General features: G+C 42.3%; 1 protein-coding gene across 3 annotated transcripts in view; it reads left to right on the plus strand.

Annotated features, from left to right (window-relative positions):
* The window catches only part of LOC127650219 (triple functional domain protein), a 146,600-nt gene that overhangs the window by 24,232 nt on the left and 98,723 nt on the right, over positions 1 to 23,645 (plus strand). The window lies entirely within an intron of this gene.

Raw genomic sequence — 23,645 nt, forward strand, 5'->3', positions numbered from 1 at the left:
TCTCTGACATGACTTTGAGTCAGGAAATCTCTGCTCCCACAGCCACAGAAATGTTGACAGTACACACTTGCAGGGTTAAAATGAACCACATGTGTGCAAAAGGGAGGATCAATGAGTGTTTTTAGAGCAAGGAATCCAGCAGTTCAGAGATGGACACTTTTATGGCTTATGCTAGCTGTAAGGAAAGTTTTCCAACTTTAAAGTATACTTCTCCAAAGATCCTGCCTATATTACTATTATTATAATGTAATAGTACCTTTGCTTAAAGTGAGAGATACCTATTATTATAAAGAAATTAATAGTTCATTAGACTCTAGAGGACAGGACTTTTATTAAATCATGAGATGGCATGAGATTTTTAAGTGGGGACATTTGCTCTATATAGTGTAATATGATGCATAATTCACCTTCCATCTGTGGCATTATGTCCTACATACATTTATAACAGGCTTGTGTGTTGTGCAGAATCAGAGTAGTATGCAATTCTGAGCATGGCTTTATGTGTTTGTGATTGTGGAGTAATTACAGTAAGATATCAGCTGTTTGGATGAAATAGAGAACCATCTGTTTACACACTGTACTACACCAAGAATACACTTCTTTTAAATATCTGAAGTGAAGTCTCCACCCATCTCATTAATGAGGGGGCTTATCAAGCTTCTGTGCTTCCTTCTGATTGGCTGATGGAGCATCTGTCTTTTTTGATTATTGCATGGTGACCACACTCCAAGGCTGCTTTAATCTCTTACATTCACACCTCTCTCTCTGTGAACCAGTTTCCAAATTTGAGCATTCATGACATTGTGCCAGATAGTTACTGCTGTCCCTAAATGTTTAACCCAAAATGGCTTCCAGTGATAGATATACAATCGCTTACAGCTCTGGTTGTTAATCAGCTTTATTCACCGCATGCAGTTACCAGACAAACCAAGATTACTGTGGTAGGACAGAGCAGATGATAATACATTTTATAAATGGAGTATTTATGTACAATAAAGGCTACACAGTCTCTCACAAACATGCTGGCACAGAAAAGTTGTTTGGGTATTGCAGCTGTGTTTTCTATAAATAGACATCAAGACCCACCCCATCAAAGACTCTTTGCCCCTCTCTGTACCCATAAACCACATGACCAACTGATATACGAACATGTGCTCGAGGCTGTCCTGACATTACACAGTCACAGGAGATCCCTGTCCAAACAAGATAGGCCTGAATCAGAGTTTACAGTGCTTTGGTTGTGGAACACAGAGGTGAGTCGGAATATAGAGAGTGCACCTAGATCTCCTCAACATAAAAAGTAAACTCCAAAAAAGTGACCCCAACAAGTATTTGAATGCTTCAAAGCTACATCAATATGTATGGATTTTGTTTCATTACTTAACAAAAAAATCAAACCAAGTGGACTTTAACCAACAGAAACATGTCACAACTGCACTTTTAAAGCTAAATCTATTACATAAAAAGTTGTTTGGATTTAAATTGTTGTAATGTTCAAAATATGAGTCTGATTTAATATCAGATGATTGCAACATGCTCCAAATAATTTGGGACAGTTGAGGGTTCACATTTCTTCTATTAACACATACAGTATTAAGCATTTGGGCACTAAAGACAAACATTGTTTTAGCAGTTTAGCAAGCACAATTTCCCCCCATTCATCCGTTATGTTGGTCTTCAACTTGCACATTTGTGAGGGCATCATTAATGCAGAAAGATATTTACACATTTTGGAGCAACATATGCTGCCATCCAGACGCTATCATTTCCTGGGACGTCCCTGCATTGACAACACCAAACCACATACTGCCTGGATTAGAAGTGCATGGCTGCATAAGCCGAGAATGTGGGCGCTAGATAGGCCTACCTGCAGTCCTGGCCTGTTTCCAATTGAGATTGTTTGGCACATTATGAAGCGCAAAATACAATGAAGGCAATGAATGTCCCTTAATATTGGGCAGCTGCAGACCTACATAATGGATGAATGGGGGAAAATTCTGCTTGCTAAACAAACTTGTGTCTTCAGTGCCCAAATACTTAAAGGAATAGTTTACCCCAAATTGAAATTTCTCTCATTATTCACATACCTTGATGCCATACAAGAGTATGACTTTCTTTCTTCAGCAGAACACAAATGAAGATTTTTAGAAGATAGAGCTCTGTCAGTTCCTTATAATGCAAGTACATGGGTGCCAACACTTTGATGGTCTAAAAGTCACATTAAGGCAGCATAAAAGTAATCCATATGACTCCAGCCGATCAATGAATGTCTTCTGAAGTGTGCTGTTTGAAATGTTTGAACTGTTGTAAATAAGCGCCGCTTCGGAAATCTTGAGTGAACTCGCCGACAAGTTCATCATACAACAGCTACATGTGTTAACTGCTGGCAGGAAGCGCTTTTTAAAAAAAGTTAATATAGTTTTAATTATCGTTTTCTTTTTTACACAAACGTATTGTTTTGCTTCAGAAGACATTCATTGATCAACTGGAGTCTTGTGGATTACTTTTGTAAATTTTGAAATAGTAATTTTTATCATTAGTTTTTCATCATTTTGGTAGATATTATAGATATATTAGTTTACATGCATAATTTTTTACTATTTACAGCTATATATGTTGATTTATAGAGCAAGTGTTAAAACGGTACTGTGTACTGTCTTTCAGAAAACTGCCATTTTGCCGTTTTGGTTTAGTGCATAATGAGAGTCAAGTAGCACAAATTCTTCATTAGAATGAAATGTTTCTTTTGTTTGTAGTTTTTTGATCAACAAATGACTAAAGAACAGAAAGTGTATTACAAAAGACATCAATCACAAATGGATTGTATGGATCTTGTCTTTATGACGTTGGTTGTGATATTGATGGCATTTTCATTAAACCATCCAATACTGTAAATAATTTGCGTATCATCTTTGATCCCTCCCTCACTTTTGAAGATCATAGAAAATCTCTATTTAAATCTCACTATTTTAGTGAATTGCTTCTCCCCTAGAATCTGATCTGCTCGCTCAATTCTTCTGGGTCCGGACTCCTTTCTGTCCCTAGATCTCTCTTCACAACTATGGGTGGCAAGTCATTCAGCATAGAAGCACCCAATATATGGAATTCACTCCCCCTGACTCTAAGCTGCATCTCTTCTATCTCTGAGTTTAAATCTTAACTTAAAATGTTTTTGTTTTCTCAGTGTTATTTATCTTAATGTGTTATGAATTCACACTCAGTGACTGTACTATCTGAACTAGGGCTGCAACTAACGATTATTTTTATAATTGACTAATCTAACGATTATTAGAATGATTATTCAGGATATTAATCATTAGCTCTTAACTGACTATTCAGCTTGTGCCCGTCTTAAAAGGTTGTATTAAACGTGCTTACCAACAATAAAGAGGACAAAATCATCTTTTAAATATATCTCTAAATGACATTCACTGAATTAAAGGGGAAAACTACTTGAATTTGTATTGTTTAATAAAAGATTTCACTGCAAAAATTCCTATTGTTATTAAGGGTTTTGGTGTTGTTTTTCGCTAAACATTATCTAAAAATCCTTAAAACAAGATACATTTACTTCAGAAGCAACATATAAGAGAATTTATCTTAAATATAAGTTTATTTTGATGTGTATTTTTTCACTTGTTCATACTTCTGCCAATGCAGTAAAGAAAAATTATACTCCTATTCAAGATATTTGCTCTAAAAGCAAATCTAAATATCTTATGTTGTTTCTCAGGTAAATGTATCTTGTTAAGGATTTTTCGATATTTTAAAATTAAATATTATATTCAAAATTCTCAGATAACAATTTTTCCTTCTGCAGTATAGCTGCTAAAGTAAATGTACATAATGAGTTTTAGATATTTTATTGGAAAACAAAAGTTTTTTGGTATTGTATAATGGGCTAAGACTACACCCTCTCACCTTTCTGTTCACTTGATTTCGATCCATCTTTAACTCACAAAAAACAAACTCTTCTTTATAGAGCTGCGTATCGCCAATTTTCTTCACCAGAAGATACACACCATGACACTCATATTAGAATTCACTATGTCGCAAGCATTCACTATAAACAAAATCTAGCTGCAGCGTGAAGCGTGCGCCAGCTACTCCGCGCGAGAGTTTATCAGACGGGAGAAGTTTGAAACTCTCTCATGCTGTTTTTCACGCGACTCGTATAAGCGGCTCTGTCCGTACAGACAAATGCCAGTTTTGGAGTATGTGCTTAATTATACAGCCCACTTCCTTATTATTTGAACTTTAATAAAGGATGCATTAAACACAATATATAACGGTGTAGGTTTTCCTTTTTAGACTCTAACTGGCAAGTTTTGCTCAAGCGGAACAGCAGGTACGTCTCTGCTTTATTTAACGAAGACACTGCTTCTGTATTTACTTATTTAGCTTTTTTGTATTATAATACTTTGCAATCTACATCACTCTGTTTGGAAAGTTTGGAGTGCGTATGGACTGTGAGCTGTTCTTTCTTCCTCTCAATCAAGTGCAGGGCTCGACAATAAGGACTGCCCGATGTCCCGGGGCCAGTGTGAGAGAGCTTCGGGCCAGTTGCTAGAACTGTCACTTGCCCGATCAGGCCAGTGCTGCATTTCTAACATTAATACAAGAAAACCGCATTTGAGAGAGAGCACAAAAATTACATTGAGCAAATTAAGTTTTAAAACCGACGAGTGAGCGCGATTCTATTTAGCTTGCAAAGATGCGCGAGCGCATAATATACTTGGATGCGCCAAGGCACAGTCGTGTGCACACACAAGATCCTGCAGATACCGAGTGCACTGTCCTCGCTCTTTTTCAATTGTCTTAGCAGCAGCTATTACCAGTAATCCACACATTCGAACACAAAAAAATCATCAGTTTCATTCTATAAGACTGAAAAACCATGTCTCTCCGCATATGTCTCATCATCATCATCATCATCGTCTCTCTCTGTGCAGCGTAGACTGTTTAAAATGCATGTGCTCTCGTATAGGGTCAGAGCGCTAGTTTTATTCCCACTGTAAAAAAAAACAAGCACATTTTCTCTCATTCATTTTGAGATGAAGCACGAATGAGACATAATGAACTTGTTAAACCCCGGTTATACATGTGTCTGGAAATCACGAGCTGCTCAATATTAAAAATGTAAGTATACATTTAATTAAGTTAGTTTCAAAACGTAATCATTAATTTGACAAGATAATGGCATTTGATATGAAAAGAAACAAGATCGCTATGCTATTAGGCAGGACTGCCGCTCCCTATAAACAGACTATGCAGTCTGCGTAGGGCACCAACTCCCTAGGGGGGCACCATCTTACTCTAGGAGGGCACAAGATAGTCCACCGGCTGCCCTTACTCGCATGTTATACGTTATTCAAGGACCGAAAGCAGTTGCGGAACACAGATGAACGCTTCACACTCATATCACACGACAAGTTGCATGACTAAACGGGTTACTGAAAACCCATCATCTGCACAACTCTTTGCTTAAAAACACATGAAAATGGCAGGAAGGCTTAGGTTAATATGATGTATTTTTGAATTTATATCTGAAAAGAGCTTATATGGGATTTCATAAGGCATAAATCATATCTTGCAAATTCTAAATGTGATTCAGTTTAGGGTTAGACATTGTCTTAAAAACATAATATATGTAAAAAATATTTATCTTCAGACACATTTTTAAAGCCATGATGTTAAAAACGGAAAACGACTCGGTTACTAACGTAACCTTGGTTCCCTGAGAGAGGGAACGACTATTGCGTAAGTAGCTTACGCTATGGGAAAACTCCGTTTCTCGAGAAATATTGAAGTCTTTATGTAAAACGCATTGCAGCTGCACAGCAGACAGTGATGAGCGAAGCAGCTCGGTCATTGGCTGTGCTGCGGCAACTGCTCGAACCAATGACGGGGCGATTTAGAACGCGCCACCAATGGGGCGCGCCCGCTTCGCAGCTCATAGCCTGCTGAAATTAGCATATGAGGGCTATATAATGAGCATCCCGTCATTCCGGTTCTTTAGGTTCAATCGACTGAAGCGACTGACCAAGCACAGGCACGGCAGCTTACACAATAGTCATTCCCTCTCTCAGGGAACCGAGGTTACGTTAGTAACCGAGTCGTTCCCTTATCGAGAGGTCTCTCCTATTGCGTAAGTAGCTTATGCTATGGGAACCCCATGTAAAACGCCGTGCGTGCTGACTTCGCTGTATAAAGCCAGAGGCAGGTGCCTGAGCCTTAAAGCAAAGTGATGTTCCACGAGCCGGCCAGAGGCGAGCTATTTAGTGGGGTATGACAGGGCCCTTACCTACAAGGTGGGGTGCTCCTTGTACAAACACAAACACATATCTTATGTACTGAGTTTTTATGTACTGATATGCATAATAAACCCTCTAAGCCGGTCAGAGACGGACCTTATAAGGGAGGAGATAATGCCCAGCATGTACATACTCCAGTTCATTCCACAGTCAGTCTGATAGAATGTTGGAATGTAGTGAGGGGACCTGTAGGTTATAAAACCTGATAAATGTCGAAGGCGAGGCCCAGCCTGCCGCCGCACAAATATCTTGAATGGGTATCCCACTCGACCATGCCCACGAGGAGGCCATGCTCCTCGTAGAGTGAGCTCTGACGCCTAAGGGGCATTGAAGGCCCTTGGCCTCATAAGCTAGCGCTATAGCATCCACTATCCAGCGCGATATTCGTTGCTTTGAGACAGCGAGACCCTTAGTTCGGCCGCCAAAGCATACGAATAATTGTTCCGTCTGTCTGAACAGGGCAGAGCGTTCCAAATATACTCTGAGCGCCCTGACCGGGCAGAGTAAGTTTGCGTCGTCCTCGTCTGCTGAAGACGATAGCGCTGCCAGAGATATCACCTGTGCTCTGAAGGGTGTAGAGAGCACCTTAGGAATGTACCCGTGCTTTGGCCTAAGGACAACTCTCCAGTCGTTAGGTCCAAATTCCAGGCAAGCAGCGCTTGATGACAGCGCGTGCAGGTCGCCTACTCTTTTAACTGAAGCGAGTGCCAGCAAGAGCGTGGTTTTGAGCGAGAGCTGCTTGAGGTGCACGGCTCGGAGAGGTTCGAACGGGGCACCTTTGAGTGCGTCCAGGACCGTGGCCAGGTCCCAGATCGGCACCGAAGGTGGGCGAGGAGGGTTCATCCTCCTAGCGCCTCTTAGGAAACGAACAATCAGATCGTTCTTTCCCAATGAATGTCCTTTATCAGGATTGTGTGACGCTGCTATGGCAGCCACATAGACTTTGAGCGTGGAGGGTGTGCGGCCCGCCTCCAGCAGCTCCTGCAAAAAGGCAAGTACACTCGGTATCTTGCGCGTTTTGGGGTTCAAGCTCTTGGTATCACACCAGTCACTGAACACTTTCCACTTTTGGGCATACAAGCGCCTCGTAGAGGGGGCTCGTGCCTCAGCAATGGTTTTCAGAACTCCACTGGGGAGGTTCTCGGGAACCCGTTGAGGGGCCATGCATGGAGGGCCCACAGATCGGGGCGGGGATGAAGAATCATCCCGCTGGCCTGTCCGAGGAGGTCTTGCCTCAGCGGAATCGGCCATGGGGCAGATTGCATCATCTGTACCAGCTCTGGAAACCACGTCTGGTTTTTCCAGAGTGGGGCTACCAGGAGCACTGCACATTTCACCTCCCTGATCTGACTGATGACCTGAGGCAGCATCGTGATCGGGGGAAAAGCATACAAGGGGCGGCTCGGCCAGATTTGGGCGAGCGCGTCCGTGCTTTTTGAGAAGGAGAGAGGGCAGTGCGCGTTTTCCTTGGAGGCGAAGAGGTCGACCTCTGCCTCGCCAAAGGTTCGCCATAACCACTGAACCGTCCGAGGGTGGAGAGACCATTCTCCTGGGAGAACTTTGTCTCTGGATAGCATGTCCGCTCCTTGGTTCAGGACGCCTGGCACGTGCGCTGCTCTTAGCGAGCGCAGGTGGTGTTGTGACCATAGGATGAGCTCCCTGGCCATAGAGTGCAGGGAGCTCGACCTGAGTCCACCTTGGCGATTTATATACGAAACTACCGTCATGTTGTCCGTTCGGACCAGGACGTGTTCGTTTTGCAGGTACGGAAGCAGGGCTCTGAGAGCCAAGGCGACCGCTTTCATTTCCAGACAGTTTATATGTAGGCGCTTTTCCGGGTTTGACCAAAAACCAGAAACAGGCCTGCCCTCGTAAAGGGCCCCCCATCCTATTTTGGAGGCATCTGTCGTGATAATTTTTCTCCGCGTATTCACGCCCAGACTCACGCCGGTTTGATACCATTTTATGGCTTTCCAGGGCGTCAGGGCTTTTATACAGCCGTGATTCGCTCTGATCAAAAAGTGGCCTGAGCACCACGCGTGAGTGGGGACGCGGCTCTTGAGCCAGCGCTGGAGAGGACGCATGTGCAACAATCCTAGCTGGAGTACAGCTGATGCCGAGGCCATGAGGCCGAGCATTCTTTGAAATCGTTTGACGGGGCGTGCGCGCTCGTTTTGAACGATGTTGCAAGGCGTCGAATAGAGAGCTGCGCTCTGATGAGAGGCGCGCTGTCATCTGCACTGAGTCTAGCACTATTCCCAGAAAAGAAATATTCTGGCTGGGGATAGCACGCTCTTTGCAAAATTTATTCTCAGACCCAGGCATTGTAAATGGCTGATAGTCCAAGATCTGTGTGTCATTAACTGAACCTCTGATTGTGCTATGATTAGCCAATCGTCGAGGTAATTCAGTATCCGCACTCCCCGCTGTCTCAGGGGGGAAAGTGCTGCGTCCATACATTTCGTGAATGTACGGGGGGCCAATGATAGGCCGAATGGTAGTACTGTGTACTGGTATGACTGTCCCTCGAAAGCGAATCTCAGAAAAGGCCTGTGATGAGGCGCTATCGGGATGTGAAAGTAAGCATCTTTCAGATCCACTGATAGAAACCAATCCCCGGGGCGAACTTGCGCGAGGATATGTTTGGTTGTTAACATTCTGAACGAGCGAATCATTAACGCTTTGTTCAGATGTCTGAGATCCAGGATGGGGCGAAGGCCACCGTCCTTTTTCGGGACGAGAAAATAGCGGCTGTAGAAACCCGCCTCGCTCAAAGAGGGAGGAACAGTTTCTATAGCGCCCTTCTCTATCAGTTTGAGCACCTCGGTGTGTAGAACATGTGACGCATCTTTCCTCACTTTCGTCTCGACCACCGCTGAAAAGCGGGGTGGTCTGCGAGCGAATTGAAGTGAGTATCCGTGTTTTATTATGTTCAAAACCCATTTCGGCATGTCGGGGATTTTTTCCCAGGCTTCTGCTCGCACGGATATGGGCTGAATGCCGGCTGGGGGTGTGTCGTAGTGACGTATGGGCCCCGCCGGCAAATCGCTTTGTGCTAACACAGAATCTACAGCTCTCAGAGGCGCAGGTGCGCGCTGAGCAGCTGTATTGAGTGCCGAGTGCAGAGGTGCGTGTGAGAGTACAGGCACATGCGCTATTTCCGAAATGCCGACAGCATGAGTGCTTGAAACTGTATGAACAGTGTTTTGAAGTGGGGGTGCATTCATCATTATGGGCACGCGCGCCACGTTCATAAAGCTTTCCGCATTTAGCGGGGAGTTTCTTAGCTCGCGCATTACATCTGTGATGTTTGCGGCATAGCTGTTTGAAACTGTGTGAGTAGCTGTGTGTAGGGGTGCGTGCAATGCAGCAGGCACACGCGCTACACTTATAGCACTTCCCGCTTTTACTGGGGAAGTGTTTATAACTGTGGGAACAGTGCTTGTGTGTAGCGGTGCATACATGACAATAGGCACACGATCTACATGTTTGGGACATCCAGCCTGAGCTGGGGAGGTGTTTGGCACTGTTTGGACAGTATTGATATGTGGGAATGCGCACTTTAGTGTGGACATGTGAACCCCTAGTGACACAGGCAGAAAATGACTCTTTTGGTGATTTCTGTGTGTCGCCGTAAAACGGCGTTTGATTGCAGGTGAGCGAGTTTTATGACTGGCCCATTGACTGCTGTATAGACATTTCCAGCCGCCTGTAAGGGGACTGGGTAATGTTTTGAATGTTTGAGAGGAAGCAGTCCGGCATCTGCGAGACACGTACTTCCTCTTTTCCTTCCTGCTGCTAGGAAGACTTACGAGGCTCCGAATTCAGGGTGATTCTGGGTCGAGGGCCTCGTTGCTCCTGCGGCTTTCTTCGGCCAGCGGAACGCGAGCGGCGTTGCGCGTCCTTCTCCGGTCTGCTCTTAGGCTGGGAGACGGGTGGCTCTGCCCTGGCTCGCTGCTGCTGCTGGGGTGGTTTTTGAGATGAGCTGGAGCGCTTAGGCAGGAAGTGATGCATAGCTTGCGAATCTTTTCGTGCCGCAGTGAAGCGCTCCGTGAAATCTCTCACCGTAGATCCGAACAGGCCGCTCGGAGTGACAGGCGCGTCAAGGAAGGGTGCTTTATCCACGTCCTTCATCTCCGTTAGCGTTAGCCACAGGTGGCGCTCAAGGACAACCAAGTTAGCCATGGCCCGGCCAATGGATTGGGCGGTGGCCTTTGTGGCTCGCAAAGCTACGTCCGTAGCGGTGCGCAGGTCCTTAAAAGCATCAGGTTCAGGTCCAGACTCGTCCATAGAACGGAGAAGTTTGGCTTGAAACACTTGTAGAACCGCCATCGAATGCAGCGCTGACGCAGCTTGACCGGCGGCAGCGTATGCGCGACCGGTGAGAGCTGATGTGGTTCTGCACGGCTTCGATGGGTGAGAAGCTCTGGTCTTCCATCCAGCGGTGGAGGGTGGGCATAGATGGTTGGCCACAGTCTCCTCTAGGGGCGGAGTTGCCTCGTAGCCTCTTTCTCTCGCGCCGTCCACTGAGGAGAGCGAGGAAGAGAAAGAAGGCTTTAGGCGAGCCGAGTGTGGGGCTTTCCACGACTTTGTGAGCTCGTCGTGCACCTCAGGGAAGAAAGGAGAGGGTCTCTGTCGGGGCCTGCCGGCGCTCTGCAGGAACCACTCGTCCAGCCGGCTGCGGGTGGGTTCTTCCGGAGAAGACCAGTCGAGCCCGAGGTCTTCCACGGCCTTGGACAGGATACGGACGATCTCCGAGTCCATACCGGTGCCCGCGCTCGTGTCCGCTGTTGTAGATGGCGCGGGGTCGAACGAGCCCGGCCAGTCGTCAGATGCAGCGTCAAGAGAGAGGCTGCCATCCTTTCGATCGTCGTCCCCCGATGCGCCGAACGAGACGAGACCCACCGCTTCGTTGGAGGGGTGCAGGCCCGCTCTCGTGAAATGGACCGGCTGCGGGGAGACATCTAGTAGCGGCGATGCACGCGGGGACTGAGCCGGCGTGACATCACCGAAGTCGGGGTGCTCTGGCAGCCTCTGTGAGCGGCGCTTTTTCTTGCGCTGCTCGAACAGAGGTGGCAGCATCGGGGCAGCTGGCTCGCTGCGGTGAAAACGGCAAAGCGAAGCGCGCACTCGGCGAGGCCCAGGAGTCGCATTCAGGACATCCGCCCTGAATGAGTGCAGCTTCTGCATGGTCCAGACCCAGGCAGCGAGTGCAGAGGACGTGCCGATCTCCGTTGTGAAGAGGGCCTCTGCACGAGGCGCAGGCTGAAGGCATTTGCAACAACGCCTTGGAAAATCACTCTTTTAATTCTAAAAGCGTCGCGGGGTGAACGCTTGCAGAAGAAAAAGGATATGCGATGCGCGCCGGATGGCGTAGCAGAAGGCTTTGAAGGCGGCTGAAGGTGCCGGCGTCCTCTCAGCAGTCCCGCTGTATGCGTGTCAACGGCGGCGAAAGACTCCAATAATCCGGAGGATCCAGCGAAGAGAAGGTCTTCGCTGAAGGAGATTAAATCTAAAGAACCGGAATGACGGGATGCTCATTATATAGCCCTCATATGCTAATTTCAGCAGGCTATGAGCGCGCGAAAGCGGGGCGCGCCCCCATTGGTGGCGCGTTCTAAATCGCCCCGTCATTGGTTCGAGCAGTTGCCGCAACACAGCCAATGACCGAGCTGCTTCGCTCATCACTGTCTGCTGTGCAGCTGCAATGCGTTTTACATAAAGACTTCAATATTTCTCGAGAAACTGAGTTTTCCCATAGCGTAAGCTACTTACGCAATAGGAGAGACCTCTCGATAAGGGAACTGAAGCACTGGCCTGACCGGGCCAGTAGAAAAAATCCTTTGCATTGAGCCCTGAAGTGCTGCTCTCCCGCGTCATCATTAGCGTTTCAAAAGATCTCCTGTTGTGTTAAATGAAATCAGATGACTATTCGGCAATGACAATATGTATTATTGTGTTATTATTGTAAAGCATCCTTGAGCTCTGGATAGGCTCTATATAAATTAAACGTATCATTATTATTGTCTTTGGGCACATTTAACGGAACAAACCATTTTTTTCCTCTCAACAAGCAGTGAAAGGATCTCTGTGCTGAACTGATATTTTAAGAACCAATATCAAGATTGTTCAAATGAAAATCCTGATTAATTGAAAAATCTGTATTTTTAACCATCCCTAATCTCTTTATTTTTATTCATATCATTTAGTTTTACAGGTTAAACAAGTAAAATACAAGGGGTACTGTTGCGTTGTAAGTGGGGCAAGGAGGAGTCAGAAACTGGCAGAACTGCCAAAGTAACCTTTAATGACAGAAACTTAAAACAACATAAAACAAACCTAAACAAACACGCACACACAGCACACACAAAGGCAGCGTGTGTCTCTTGCTCTCTTTCTCTAACTGGAGTCCCGGCTCCCCTTTGTCTCTCTCCCCCACTGATTAGTTGACTCAGCACTGGCCGTGCCCCCTCACGACCCGGTCACACCCTCCTCCTTGTCACAGGCACGCACGCATACCCCCATTCGGAAATCACTGTTCCAGATGATACCTGAGTTGCGACATTGGAAGGGGTGTCCACAGCAATGATTTTGCAAAATTATTTCAATTTGAGTACTTTATACCAATAATATAAATTTGTTATATTTTATGCAAAATAATTAAAGGGGTCATGACATGGGTTTTTTTATTGTATTATTATGTTCCCTTAGGTGCAATTATAGTATTAATATATTTTTTTTTAAGAAAAACTTTTAAAATCTAGTGATTTATGACCTTTTCCCACCCTGTTTCTCATCCTCTGATTCAAACAGTCTGTTTTGGGGGCGTTTTCCATTTAAGACTTCAGTGTTAACGCCCACTGTTATGATTGGCTAACGTCAGTGCCTATGTATCAATTATTGACGCCCCAGCCAGAACAATATGCAAGTAAACTAAGTAAAAACACTGTGATTATTCATAATGAATGAAGTTGCGCTTTAAAAAGTAGTTTAAAGTTTAAAATAGATTACTTACAGTTTAGCGTCGTCGTTGTTCCCAGAATAGTCGGCACGGACTTATCTTTGAGCAACAGTTTTCTGGCAAAGCCAGCATCATATTGAGATTTGTTCTCAAAACAGTCATCCTTAAAATGTACAGAACAAACGCTTAAGTTAACACTGCCGTGACTGGGACGTCCGCAAAAAATAAACTGCATCCATTTTTCCCTGACGTCTGGATCTTTCGGCAGCTTATTCAGAGGTTTTGTTTGACCACAGCCAGGAACAGCACATCTGTGTGGCATCGTAATTTTCCTGTGCACAAGTAGTCTCTGTCAGAGCTCGCTGTCCATCGACTGAACACTTGTGAAGCGCACGGCGATACTGAAATGAGCGTAGTTGTCTTGGCGCTTAAAGCGTAGTTATCTTGTGCTGGAGGCGGTCATATGCAAACGCTGGTACGTCACTTCTAACCGTCACGTCACTTCTAACCATGAATCCAGAACGAGCTGTATTTTGAGCTTGATTAAATAAATGATTCGTTTAGAATGGGGAGGACGTCTTAAAATATTAAACTTGCAGGACGTTTTAATGATACAAAGACCTCTTATATACCAAAAGATCAAGGCAAATTTGGTTTCTCATGTCATGACCCCTTTAATAATTCGCTAGATACCATGCATTAATAAATCACATAGGTTGTGTGAGAAGTCACACATTTTGCTTATTTTCCGGAACAGAAAAAGCTTTACATTATTCATTGTGTATTTGTTTTAACCTAGTTTGGCTTCCTTTTTTTATTTGAATGTGTGATATATCGTAATAATAAATGCCTACTTCGGACATAAGAGCTTCCCAAGTGCACTTGAAGCAAGCAACTTTTTGGTTGTCATTCATAGTGGAAAATGTCGATAAATATGATGACCTAACCTGTGGTGACTCTGCTATAGCACTTGTATGAACTTATGGAGAACTAACTTCATTCACTAAAAATCACCTTTGGACCAGTTGTTTAAAAGTAAGGGTACAAATGGCAAATATTAGTAAAGTTAATCTAGAGAAAAAGTCTACCATAGTTTCCCCCCAGATGCTAATTCTATTGCTAGACAATAGAATTAATATCTTGTAATTGTTGCTTAATTTCCAAAATACACTACTTTTTGGGAGACACTAAAAATTAACACATTGCTTAAATGTGTACATTGCACATGACGTGCCAGTCACACAAAAGTATTTTGAACATTTACAGGACTTACTTTTGGTGTGGACAGTCCATCCCCTGTGAAATTAAGACAAGAGGGAAAGGAGAGGAATAGTACAACATAAGGTACTTAAAAGTGTTTTGGCTTGCAGGATTGCAGTATGTGCAGCTTTGGATTAAGATTTAGTGCAGGCACTCCTATTACTCTTTTGAAACTGTGTTTAGTCCCCTCCCAGCCGCACTTTTTTTTTTTATCATAATGGTCATAATGTCAATGGCTAGCCCGGCTTAGCGGAGGCTCAGGAATTAATGTAATGGAAAACTCAGTCAGTCTGAGTCTGAAACCAAGTCAGTCTGCTGACTGATATTTTTATGTTTGGCTTGGAAAGGCTTTAGAGAGGAGCAGTCATTTTGGCTCATTAGCCTCTCTTTCCAAATTATCATAATTATTTCAGACTAAAGATGTTTAAAAGGTGTTTTTTTAAAAAAAAAACATGTGATGATCTGCAAGCATTAAAGATTCTCAGTTCTTTTTTTACTATACACCACATAGACATGATTTAAAGAGGACATGGCAAGAATTGGGTGGGAGGAGGAGAGGGTGAGGGACAGGCCGTAGTATGGTTATTAATTTCCCAAAAAAAGAGAATTAAATGAAGACTGGACGCAAAAAGGAAAGGGACTGCACATATGACCTATTGTTGGAGTGTTTTGAGGGGCCAGCCTGAAATGGAAAAGCTCTGTTTGTTGGGTGGTCTAGAGAAGAGGGACCCTGATCAGCTTGTGTTGAGGTCAGGAACTCAAATTGCTCAGTTTGGGAAACAGTGACTGATGTTTTTAAGCCTCTGAAATAAAGAGTACTGCTTTCAGAGTCATTAAAATGGATAAACCATGTAGCTAGTCAAGAGGTCAGATTTAAAGAAAATTAAAGACATGAAGAGAAATACCCCAGAATGTGGTTGAAGAGGACAAATCTCAAACATTGTGCATGTTTTTACACCTGTCTTTTGTGCCATCCTTTTTCAAATAGCTCACCCAAAAAACATATTAATAACAAGTCTACCGATAGTGCATTTTTACTGATAACTAAGTTGGTGAAAAAGGCTGAAAACTATTAATTGGCTGATCATTTTTCAAATAGATTATTTGTTTTTTTTGACAATCTTATTCTTTCCTTACGATGATGGGAATAGATATATAGTCCTAAAGGATTAAAATCTCAGATGCAGTTTGTTCATCCAAAATCCCAAAAATAACCAGTAAAATGAAGATTTGGTGTATATCACTGGACTTTTAAGTATAAACAAGCCCTCAATACAGTGGGGACTCTTATTTTGAAATGAAGAAATTATGAACAAAGTATCTGCAACTATCTGCACAGATTTTTGCAGATAACGATAGTTCCAAACAGCGTTTATCGGCACAGATATATTGGTCTACCTCTATTCTTAATTCTAGGTGTTATGTGGAGCACAATTTTTGACCAGTGACATTTTACTTGCAATGCACAATGAAAATGGAAACCAATCAGCTGTCAAAATGTCTCGTCACATGTTGCTGCTTACGGTCATCTGTATTTTAGCTATTGTCTAATAATAGCCTACTGCATAATTTCCACATTTCTGTCAGAAATCATCCAGTCAGTCAGGGGATTTTCACAGGTTCTCATGAAATGCCTGCTTGGATGTTGTGGAAGGGACCCTTACTCCCATTTAGAATTTAATTATTAGACACATTTGTTTTGAATTATGACTGGTTGTGTGTCTTTTTTTTTGCTCTCAGTCTCTCTCAGAGGTTTTTTTGTGTGTTGCGTGAGCTTCTGGTTTTCTATACCCTGTTATTAGGGGGCCTGACCTCAGAGAGCTGGCAGGGGAGCATACAGATGAGAGAGCAACATCAATTGCTCCCTGCCAGTGTGAGCACACATGGTAAAAACAGATGGATATGACATGCAAAGATGTTTGCCCTCTAAAATCAACTGATTTACATTCCATGGATATAAAAGTGTGCATCTTTTACAGCGTTACAGAGTTAGTGAGGATGTGTGTGTGAAGATAATGAGCATTTTTAGGATGATTAAATGAGCGGAATTTAAAAAAAAAAAAAAAAAAGCAAGTTATGTAAAACTTGGATGGAAATGACTGTTTAAGGGACCATTGTTTTGTTTTATGCGCTAAACGGCCGTCTTTGGCCGTTGTGCAGCAATTTAAAAAAAATGCATCTAGAGACATCTGCATTCCGTTCCCTTCTTTGCGTTCTATCTAGGTGTTTTAAACGCAAGAATGCGTCCGGTCTGAATGTCCCATAAGGAGGAAATGGACCACTCGTCGAAAAATTTATGGGAGAAATTGTGCATTTATGAAGGAGAGAGAGAGCCAAACACCTTTTTTTATAGAAGCACCACCTATTTGTTTGCATCTAAAACACATTTTTGCTTTAGCTGGAAGTATAGAAATGTAATCTTGACAAACAGTTTGTCTTTTCCGATTCAAGTATATGAGCTCTACATGTATGCCCATTACATGCACAGAAACAGCTGCCAGGGCGTTCTCATTTACATGAACTGTATAAGCCAGGGGTACTCAATTAAATTTCCAAGAGGTCCGGTCTCTAAATTTATTTCCCCAGCAAAGGTCTGGATAATAATATGTAGCTTACATGGTGTCAGTAGTTCTATGGCTAGGAGATTATGTATTATTTTTTAATAGTTTTTATAAATTGCCATGTTGGCAGCAATAGTTTTCCTAACCAGTCAAGAAAGTATCTTCAAAACTGGGCAGGGATGAGGACATTGGGGGCCCAGAGATAGCCAAAGTAGTAGGGTCTGAGAGATATTTTCTACCAAAAGATTTAAATATTTCATCAAGATATTTCATCTGTCGAGGGCACTTGGATATGAATATTATAAGATATTATAAAACAGATAGTTCGTTCAGAAGCTGAATGACAGCAGTCCAGTTTTTGTGTTGAAATATTTTTACCTTCAGAATCTATACCCATGTATGGGATATATAAGGCCTTTTGACAGACAAAAAACACTGCATGGGGGTTCAGGGGTGTACCCTGAGAGAACATTTATAAAAATGTAAAAGGCCATTTTTATATTTTCCTTAGCGAGAATCTACAAACAAACAAACTATTTACATAACAACAGTGAAGCACTAAATAGCTGCTTGCTTAATTTAAGTATAAATGTGCATCCTTGCCAATCATGATGACATTTATGAATTTTCACACAATTAGAACAAAAATCTGTTTATTATGAAGGCTCATAACATGCTGAATAAAGCTAAATTTAGACAGAATAAATGTTATAGTCTAAAGGAGCCACCTTAACTCATCCTGACACAAACCTGGCTTAGCTGAACTGTCTGAATTACATAGTAGCAAAATGATGAAGATAGTTTCACTTTGCTTTCTGTAGCTTTTTCAAGTGAAAGATGCTATGGTGTCTCCGGCTTCGCTACTGTTGTTAAAATAACCACACCTGCAACTTGTACACACAGTAAATCAGGCTTTATGCGGCACCTCATGTCTGTAGCAGGGATGGAGGCAACGCGTGTGCAGCGGTAATAAAGCAAGTAGCACTGGACGCGCTTTATTCCCACTCTAGAGATAATTATTTCTCTCTAGCGCTGAACACTATTTATTACCGTTCCACACACATACATGTATGCTTACACAATCACTTAGTCAGGTGTCAGATAACTAGCACAAAAATTCAGAGCTCGGTCCAGATTTAATCGTCCTCTGGTCCGAACCCAGACTGGAGTCTGCCTATTGAGTATCGCTGGTATAAGCGGCACTCTTTACTCCAGTATACATGAGGCTCAGTCAGTAAGCAGCTTTCTCCGCTGCAACACAATTTCCCAGTGACGCTTGTGTAAAAATAAGCATGTCATCCAAGGAAGACTTTGCTGTTTTATTCTCTGTTGCTTTGCTTTAATTCCAGATATTCCAGAATTGTTGCTGTGTTTGTTTCCTGAACTGTCCATTGCGGCCTGCAGCGGAATTGCACTACATTAGAGGGATTCCCTCTTACATAAAACCGGTCTGTTCACTTACCCTGGCAGCCAAAAGTTTGGAATAATGTACAGATTTTGCTCTTATGGAAAGAAATTGGTACTTTTATTCACCAAAGTGGCATTCAACTGATCACAATGTATAGTCAGGACATTAATAATGTGAAAAATTACTATTACGATTTGAAAAAAATATTCATAACTTAAACATCTAGTTCTTAAACTAAAGAGTTCTCATCAAATAGTCCTCCATGTGCAGCAATGACAGCTTTGCAGATCCTTGGCATTCTAGCTGTTAGTTTGTCCAGATACTCGGGTGACATTTCACCACATGCTTCCTGTAGCACTTTCCATAGATCTGTTCTGTCTTATCGGGCACTTCTCACGCACCTTACAGTCTAGCTTATCCCACAAAAGCTCAATGGGGTTAAGATCCATAACACTCTTTTCCAATGATCTGTTGTCCAATGTCTGTGTTTCTTTGCCAACTCTAACCTTTTTTTTTGTTTTTCTGTTTCAAAAGTGGCCGAAAAGTTCCCATAAGTCCTGCACCCCTGAGCCTTCTCTTTACTGTTGTACATGAAACTGGTGTTGAGCGGGTAGAATTCAATGAAGCTGTCAGCTGAGGACATGTGAGGCGTCTATTTCTCAAACTAGAGAATTTGATGTACTTATCCTCTTGTTTAGTTGTACATCTGGTCTTCCACATCTCTTTCTGTCCTTGTTAGAGCCAGTTGTTCTTTGTCTTTGAAGACTGAAGTGTACACCTTTGTATGAAATCCTCAGTTTTTTGGCATTTCCAAGCATTGTATAGCCTTTATTCCTCAAAACAATGATTGACTGACAAGTTTCTAGAGTTACTTTTTTGCCATTTTTTACCTAATATTGACCTTAAGACATGCCAGTCTATTACATACTGTGGCAACTCAAAAACAAATGCAATGTTAAGCTTAATTTAATGAACCAAATAGCTTTCAGCAATCTTTGATATAATGGCAAGTGATTTTCTAGTAACAAATTAGCAATTTAGCTAGGGCTGGGAAAATATGTTGACGCAAAATATGCGCGTCGATTCGTCGGACCCAAAACAAAGATGGCGACGCCGGCGAGTAGTAGTAACACGAGTGGCTCCTCAGACTATCAGAAGTGCAAGGCGGCATGCACTCGTTCCTCTAAAGTATGGAAATTCTTTAATTTAAAAGGAAACAATTCCTTGATATGTCGTCTTTGCAAAATGGAGATGGCCTTCCATTCTAGCACCACTGCACCAGCAGCTACAGATGACAGAGCACCGTAAGTTTTTTTTTTTCAACTCCCCACTTTGCACTCGATGTTGGAGTAGGCTATAATACGTTGTCGACACCTAAAGTTTTCGCTTATAGCTATTAATAATGCGCTTATAGCTATGAATGTCGTGAAAAATACATAGAGGACACTGACAACGCGCTGACAGACAGGACCAAGCAGGTAACATTTAATAAAGTCTCAACTTTCAAATTTGGTCATTCAAAGAAAATTAAACCATAAATAGGCCTACTATTTTGTGGCTCTCTAATGTGTCGTGACAGATTGCCTCAGTTAAAGCTGCTCGTGAACCAATCATCTTTTCCTTGGTTAATTTATAGCATCAAATAGGCTAAACATGAATGTAGCCTACATCAGAAGGACTGTTGTTTTAACCGCGGAAAGATGTCAGTACAGTAGCCTACAATCATTATTCAAATTCAAATCCATCAACGTTAATCTTCTCTCTCCTGACTACTTTGTCAGACAAAAATGGCGTATTATGATTGATTGATCAGATCGCCAGTCAATCAAACTCCCGGCAAATGTTTTTTTTTTTTTACATTTTATACACCCCCACCCCCGATGAAACCGGTATTACCGGTGTTGTCACAAGTCGATTAACCGAATCGGACTGAAAAAAATGAATCGTTAGATTAATCGATGCATCGAAAAAATAAATCGCTAGATTAATCGTTTAAAAAAGAATAGTTTATCCCAGCCCTAAATTTAGCATGATTACGCAAGGATAAGGTGTTGGAGTGATGAATGCTGGAAATGGGTCCTGTTTCGATTTGAACAAAAATTACTTTTTAAGTAGTGATGATGATGCTGTTTTTTACATCAGTCCTGTCCTGACTATACTTTGTGATCAGTTAAATGCCACTTTGGTGAATTAAAATACCAATTTCCTTCCAAAACAGCAAAATCTGTACATTATTCCAAACCTTTGGCCGCCAGTGTATATGCGTGCTCTTCAAAATGCTGTTTGAACGCCACTTATGAGTTTACATGGCTACTTAAGCTGTGTTCTCTGGTAGAAGCCTAGTTGTATTAAACTGCTTTCTCTTAATCCCTTAAGCATCATAAGGAAATTCTCATTTACATGATGTTTCAGAATGCTGCTTTCCACAGAAACCCTGCAATAAACTGTTTTGCATGTACAGTGTGAATATTCCAAACGTTTCTTAAAATGTTTGGTGATACCATATTCATTTTATTATGGTTTTAGTGGAGCTAACAGTTTTAACTGGTATTTTAGTGGAAACAGGGTTACCGTCATAAATATTTATACAGTATTTGCTCTCATTGTAGCAGTTTTCAGCCAAGCATTGGTTAAACTGAGGCTTGGGGCTGTTTTGAAGGCCCGGTGAATTGATAAATATCTATGCTCACCTTTGCTTCCTAGAGCAAGTGAATCATCACAGAAAATCTGAAGAATTCTCACACTTCGTATTCCTGAAATATCCCAGGAATGTGGAGTACAGGCCTGTCTCCATGGCAACAGAAGACGGGGGAGTCTGAATGTGTGTGTGGTCAGGATGGACTGTAAAAACAGCATATGAGTGTGTGGGGGTGTGAGTTTGTATAAGAGGGAGGACTCTTGAATATCTGTGATTTATTCAGTTGGTTACTACACAAGGGCAGAATACAGCTGAACCGTTATTTTACAAGGTGATGATGTATGTGTAGATGCGGTTTTATGTGTGGAGATGACGGGTTTCAACAAATGTGAAGCCTTTTTTATAGTATATCGTATTATCTGTTCTTGCTGTGTGGTTTTGTGGAGTTTTACAGAATGTAAACAAAGGAGAGGGGGAAGAGTTGGAAGAAGCCAGGCTTGTTTGTTTGATTAAAATTACAACATTCATCTCACCCCAGGAATGTGTCAACTGTGTGTGCGCATGGAATCACTGCTAAAATAACCACTGCTATCCTTTGACATACATTATTTTCCAAATTCTTTACCTAATTTCCTCCTTGTTTCTTCCAAGTTTTTGTCTGTAAATAGAGAGATGTCAGGATAAACACAATTGCTCTGTTCCAAAATCTAGTGAGCTTCCTGGCGGCAGCATTTTAAGGCATCATAGGCGCATTCCCAACACGAAAGCTGTTTGTAGAAATAGGCACCTTAATTATGCCCTCCTAAGATACACTGTTTAGGCCAAATTTCAGAATGCAATGCACTGAGCTCAGTGAAAAAATAAATGCAAGTTGGTGGCCAAAGCAAGATAATATTTTTACTACAAATATACTTCTAAATAGTTCAGTTTAAGTAAATTCGATTTTTTTGCGCAATATTTGTGTGTGCTATGTATTTTTATGCTTAAGAGTTTCATGATGTTAGCTTAGCAACACGCTAATGTATAACTTTATTGGAATCAATTGATTCAAATAAATGAGTCTGCTGTTCGGCCTGCTATTTGTTTAACGTTTGGAGCCTCTGCCAATTTAGAGAGTTCCATATTGGTTGTGATGTTCCAGAAGGCAGCTGCCTTTTTAGTCAGTAGGTAGTGAGGCTGCTCACTAGATTTTGGAACAGAGCTGCTGTAGTTTATTAGTTATCAGAAGCTCATGTTAATTTGAATCAGTCTTTCAGTCTGTCTTGGGTATAATTTCACCAAGAGAAAACACAGCCACACACCAGGCAATGGTTGACCTCTTAATTTACATTTATCTTCTAACATGTGTTCATGCTCTGAGCCACTCCACATCATCTGTTGGAGCAGAAGAGAAGAGAACTCTCTGGTGAAAAGTCACTAGTACAACTTGCTCAAACTCTGCTGGTCCTCCTGAACATGTTTAATATTAGTGTCAGGATGCAGCACATATAAAAGTAGTGACCAGAGCACCATGAGTCATGTTATTTCCTGTTATTCCCTATGGGGATCTAACTGGACTAAATTCAGCTTTGTTTAGTGTGACACTGGAAGATATCATTGTTTTGCCAGAGCCTGTTGGATGTTGTTATTAAATAGAAGTTGACATGGAAAATTATTTGTGCCATGAATATGTTTTATATATAGAGGAAGCATGCACAAATTCTTATTTTTACTGTGTTTTACTTCTTGCTGTCAGATGGGTGCCTAATAGTCCTGTCTGTTGTGGACATTATGAAAGTTGTAGCAGTCGAATGATTGGGCTAAAAGACCCAATTGCTTGATTTTTCTATCAACATCAACTTCCTCAAAATCCTCTATTCTCTCAGAGGGGTTTTGGGCAGCCTCTGATCTCCCCGCCTCTCAATGTGAACATGGTTCACAATTAGCAGCAATTAATTTCCGGTGAAAACCCTTACCGCTTCCTCTCTCCCCAGATGAACACTCGGCCACACCCGTGCCCCCATAAAGACCTTTTTTGGACCCTTTCTTAAAATTAAGAATTCCTTTCGGGTACATAATTGTACCCTGAGGAACTATTGTCTACCTTTTAAGGGCCCGGCATACTCACGGCAAAGTGCTTCTTCGTTCTTCATTCGGAGCCTAAAAGAAGTTCAAAACCGCTTTGCAGCGGCATACATTCTACATTCAAGGTGCTAATGTGCTAACAAGCTTTACGCAAACATAATATATGCCGATTACTCTGTTATTATAGTTTACACTAATACTGCTACAAAGATGGCCGTATAAAAGCATGTTAATGGGCAGAATACAGACAAAATAATGATCATTGGCATATCTCACTTTAGGCAGATGTGTGAGCGGCTTTCGTATGCAGATGGTACATGAGTGAAGCAGTATAACACACAACAGAGTGAATGGGCACTTAAGAGTATTTGATTAGATTTGATTCCTTTTGTAGATTAATAATAATAAAAAAAAAAACATGTTCTTGATGTAGGTAAGT

The sequence above is a fragment of the Xyrauchen texanus genome, chromosome 10, assembly GCF_025860055.1.
Source record: "Xyrauchen texanus isolate HMW12.3.18 chromosome 10, RBS_HiC_50CHRs, whole genome shotgun sequence".
NCBI lineage: Eukaryota > Metazoa > Chordata > Actinopteri > Cypriniformes > Catostomidae > Xyrauchen > Xyrauchen texanus.